This window comes from Rousettus aegyptiacus, unplaced genomic scaffold, assembly GCF_014176215.1.
Source record: "Rousettus aegyptiacus isolate mRouAeg1 unplaced genomic scaffold, mRouAeg1.p scaffold_m13_p_6, whole genome shotgun sequence".
Classification (NCBI taxonomy): domain Eukaryota; kingdom Metazoa; phylum Chordata; class Mammalia; order Chiroptera; family Pteropodidae; genus Rousettus; species Rousettus aegyptiacus.
The window spans coordinates 83,988,987-83,994,322 of NW_023416309.1; the positions used below are offsets into that span (position 1 = coordinate 83,988,987).

General features: G+C 44.3%; 1 pseudogene; it reads left to right on the forward strand.

Annotated features, from left to right (window-relative positions):
* Positions 1-1,557: 1,557 nt before the first annotated feature.
* Positions 1,558-2,958, forward strand: LOC107519946 (annotated as a pseudogene).
* The last annotated feature ends 2,378 nt before the right edge of the window (positions 2,959-5,336 follow it).

Genomic DNA, 5,336 nt, shown 5'->3' on the forward strand with positions numbered 1-5,336 from the left:
TTAAGTGCATGGGAGCAGCTCTTGGAAACCAGAAAAGCAACTGAATCTCAGGATAAAAGGAAGCAAGGATTTGAATGAATGCTGGGATTTCATCTTCTCTCTGGCCTCTAGACCTTTATATGTTGCCTTAAGCCTCTCACTACAGACCAGCTTCCTCCTCCTGCTACTCAACAGGGTGGGAAATCAGGTGTCAGGAAGCTTATTACCTCACAGTTAACAATCCAGACCATGAGAAGGAGGCTGCACAACTCTCTTTTCCCAAGAAAAGGACACATTGGCCCAGCCAGGCTCGAGTGTCCACTTTTAGACCAATCATCTGCGTCCGGAGGCTGTTGCCCCACGGCGACCTAGCTGCTCCACCACAGAGAGAGAAGAGGACCAAGGTTACCAGAAGCCATGTTGGCCCATTAAGTCTCATGGGAGAAAATCAGCATAGAAATGGCTCTCAACAGCAGAGGCTAGGGAGGTGACTATGCTGCATGCGTAACAATCATAAGAGGAATCGGGCAGAAATGCAAATTCCAGGGTCTTGTCCGCCATGAGTCTGATTCTGTAGGTCCCGGCTTGAGCCAGGGCATCTGTGGTTGGAACAAGGGTCCAGATAATTCTGATGCATTGCCACATTTGGGAAGCATTGGCTTAGCTTGCACTTCAAATTCAATTTTATGTCTCTGTTTTATTCATTTCTGTTTTGGGGTTTATTACTCTTCCCTCTTTCCTTTCTTGAATATTTGTACCCCTTCTGGGTTATTTAGGTAGAGACTTCATTCTTCATTTTTCTTCTTTCTCACTAATAGAGGCCATCATGAGCAATACTTTTTCCTGTAAGTACTAGCATGGCGGCATCCCATAAATTTCTATGACGTGCTGTGTTTATATCTTTGTTCTTTAAATACTCTGTTCTGAATTGCTTCCCTCTCCATAGCTTTATTTAGGACTGTTAACTTCTGTGTGACCGGATAACCCCTTCTTGTTTGTGAGATTTATTTTCAGTTTCATTGAACTGCAGCTTTAGGGTATGGAAGGCAAAATGTTTCTGTCTTTTCTTATTGAATAAGCATCTTTGTTTCCTAGTAAATGATACATTCCACGAAGGATCTACCCTAGAGTCTTCACGTTCTAAACTATACTTCACTTCCATCAAACAACCACCAATAATATGACTCTTTAGCCATGCCTGCTTAAAAATATAGCAGACAGAGATGCTGGCACCCTGAAAGGAGGTGGGGTGGGTGGCTGGATTCACATCCCCATCCTCCTGTTCCCTTGGGTGGCTAACAGGCTGGGCCCCATCCCTGTGCGGGCACCCAGGAAGGCCAGCCATAGACTGGGCACTGGCTGGGGATGTGCATGAGAGGCCAGGATGGTATGAGGGTGTTTTAGGTTCCACCTGCAATCGCCCATTCCCCTTATCCTTCCTAGACTCCCTTCCATTCATAAGAGGAAGAGACAAAAGGTCCCGGCCCCCTGGTTCTGGTGGGGCGGGACCAGAGCCTCAGTCCAGGTTAGATGAAGAAGGATCTTGTCTTAGTGTGATTTGCTGCCTGTGGTCACAACATGTCTTCCATCTTTCCGTTCACTCCACCAGCTGTAAAGAGACTGCCAGGAGGGAAGGAATCAGCTGGTGGATCTGGGGCAGCAGGTGGAGGGGAGCAGAATGGACAGGAAGGAAAGTGCTTTGAGAAAGCAGTTAAAAGTTTGATGAAGAAGATAAAGCAAACAGGATGATTAGATAAGCTTGAGAAAGCCATCACCACTCAGAATTGTAATACTAAATGTGTCACCATACGAAGAACTTGCTCTGAAATTTGGGGACTGAGTACACCAAATACGGTAGATTAGTGGCCTGCAACAGGTCTTTTCACCTTCTCTAGACAAACCAGGTCTCTCCATGGTCGTCTTCAGGTAGCTCATCCAAAAGGACTGCCACATGCTGTATATTGCCGATTATGCCGCTGGCCTGAGCTTCACAGTCTTCAGGAACTCAAAGCAATTGAAAACTACAAATATGCTTCTAATCTTAAAAAGGATGAAGTATGTGTAAACTCTTGCCACTGCCAGAGAGTAGAGACTCCAGTTTTGGCTCCAGGATTAACAGCATGGCACACTGAGATCCTGACAGAGCTACAGCCTCTGATGATCACACTTGCTCCATTGCAGAAGACACACACTTCCCAAAGGGAATTGAGCTACAGAGTAATCACTTCCGAGAAATGCCACTTCCTGGATATAGCAGTGAAGGTGAAGAAACAAATGATCAACAATTGGACCAAAGTATGGATACGGGATCTCCAGCAGAACTGCCTCCTGCTCTTTTCCTGTTCATCTTAGTATGGATTTGCAGCCAGTTACTTACTCAGAATCCTCATTTTGGTGTTCAGTAGCATATTATTAATGAAACCAGAGAGTTGGAGAGACCTTCCGTGCATCACAGCCTTCAGTCACTATAGACCGCTTCACGGATCCATCAGATCCAGAGAGGTTCTGCTTAAGTTTACTCTCCAGCGTCAACTGAAATGTTACAGTAGAAATGACAAGAAGACATATGGGAAGAGGAGTGTGTTTGCATGCATAGGTGGGAAGTTGTTGCTGAGTGCCTAAGTGTTGGTGCAGTCTTTGTGCAGAGCCCCAGTTACAATCAGAGATACGGCTGGCACCCTGCGGTGGTGTGTAGAATTCCACCAGGCTGTACTCTGAAGACCTTCAACAACCAGGAGTTTGCTGCTTATCTGGCTCAGTCTGTTTGTTATTCAGGGTTTCAAAGCTATGAGTCAGCTAACTAGTATGTGCACCATAAGAATGAGTCTTGTTAAAGGGTAGGGAGCAGAATACCAAAGGCAGACAGTTAGGAGCATTCCTTGCATGTTTGGACTTCATCTGAATAGACCTCTTTAGTGGTTGGCTAAAGTATTAACTCAGATGGGATCTCCTTCAGTGTGTTGCCCAAGTATGTCATAAAGCTTCCTCGCCAATTAAATCCTATCAAAAGGCTTAATGTAACAACTCTCTTGTCACGGTACTTGTGTGTGGTCCCCATGGACTTTACTATCCAAAAATTCAAGCTAGAAAAGGACACTTGAGGTCTCATCAATTAACGCAGCTTGTGGAATCATTCAGTTTCCTATACATTAGATGGGAAAATTAGTGTCTAGAAATACTCTCCCATAAAGGAGGAAGAGAAGATTTTAAAGACTTACTGATTTCTTGTTGGGCATAAAACTGAGTGTCTCAAAGGTTTATTAGTAACAGTCATAGTTATACATACAGGTAACATTATCATGATCCAGTATCACAGTATTGTGTTGTTTATATACAGTTTTAGTTTGTGTAAATTAGGTGTGTGTGTATATGTGTGTGTGTGTGTGTGCTGCTTCTTGATTTAGCTAAACCTTTATAAAGTTACAGAACCTAATCTATTATTCCCACTTCTCAATTATTTTTGTATACCTTTTTAAATATTTAATATATTTCGAGATCTTCAAATCATCATTAGAAACAGATTTCCCTTGTAGAAAAACAAATTGTTCTGCCTTTTACCAAAAAATATGCTTTCGGGGGAAGAAGAGTAGGGGGAAATGTAGCAGGCAGCAGGTTGTGGTGAAAAAAGCAGGTCCTTGGAGTTGGCTCCTGGCTGTGCCTCTAATTATTTCTGTGAAACCTCGGACAAACAGTTTACCTCCTCTAAGCCCATTCCCTTGGCTGGAGAAATCATGAGTGAAGACAAGCGTGTACTGGGCACTATTAGCGTCAGTTGTGCCGGGTTTGCCCTGCAGGATCGGCTGGGTTTATTCAGATGAGCAAAGATATCAGAGGGGTTTCTGGAAGGGGATGCAGAGCTCAGTATTCAAGGTGTGCATCACAGTCTTCTAATGAAAAAATATAAATATCGTCAGCGGAAGCAGACATGCCGGTTGTCTCTACTGAGCTGCTATTTGGCACAAAGGATATGAACATCAATACATGACTTCTCCTTCATCCCCTCCAACTCTTCTTTCTCTTTTAAAACTTAGCTCAGAGTCAGTTCCTCCAGGGAGTGTTACTCACCCCATCTTCTGCCCCCATATCACACCATCGATTCCCATCCACACAGATTACCTTGTGTTATCCCCATTGTCATTACCTGTTTCCTACCCCTATGCTCTGAGCTTCTTAATAGCAAGCTCTGGGAATTACTCAGAGGAGTGTAAGCCAGAGAGAAGGATATCTGGTATGCAGCACCAAGTATTGTATAGAATAATGTATTTAAGAGCCTGCATAGGGCATGCATATTGTCACAAGGATGTGGAATGAAATATTTATTCAGAAAATATTTAGGGAGCAAACACCGGGCATATAGGAGTGAACAAGAGTGTCATGATTCCTCTGGTAAGGGATATGAATTTCTAAACAAGTTGGTGGGAGGAGGCTGCAAGCGTGGGTGAAGTACAGAGGGCTATGAGAACATACAGGACTAGGTTTCACTTCCCACACTGGTAGTTCACAGAAGCTGGCTGAAGGGTATGGCTTTTAATATGAGGCTCAAAGATTAGGAGTTAGAGAAGCAAAGGAAGGGAACGGGGAGAAGATTGTTCTAGGCAGGGGCAAGTGCAGGTGAAAATGCCAGAGGACATGATCAGTTCAAAAAAAGGAGTCCTGTTTAGCTGAACGTTGACAGGGTGAGGAAGAAGCGGAGAGAAAAATAAGCAGCACTAGACCAGATAGGAATTTGTGACCCATGCTCAGAGATTTGGACTTTACAGTAAGAGGGCCCCACTGAAGAGCTCGTGCAGCAAACCTAAATGAGAGATGATGGTGGCCAGAGAGAGGGTGGGCACGGGGCAGGGGAGAAAGAGCAGGTGGAGAGGGATGTTTAGGAGATAGATGCACAGACTTGGTGATTGATAAGCCATAGGGTTGAAGATAGAAGGGCATTTCCAGGATGTTTGAGGACTTAAGTGATATCATCCGCCAAAGGAAAGGAACACATGGGGAGACGAAGGTTTTGAAGGACAGGTGGAGAAGACAGTTTGTTAGATTAGGGCTGGTCATATGTGATATGTCATTGGGTCATCTGAAGGAGAGGACATTTAACAGGCAGTCGGCTGTTTATAACAGTAGTGACAACACTCAATTTAGTTCTCACTATAACCTTAGGAGGAAGGAAACTGAGACACAAAGATGTCAAGCAACTTACCCAAGTTCACAGAGCTACGAAGAGGCAGGGACAGTTTCATACCCAGAAATTTGGGTTCTAGAGCTCATATTAGGGATCTAAAACTCAGGAGAGAGGGCCTGGAGGTGTAACTGGAAAGTCATCCACACATAGACAGAGGGCCACTGAAGGCGTGAGAATGGTA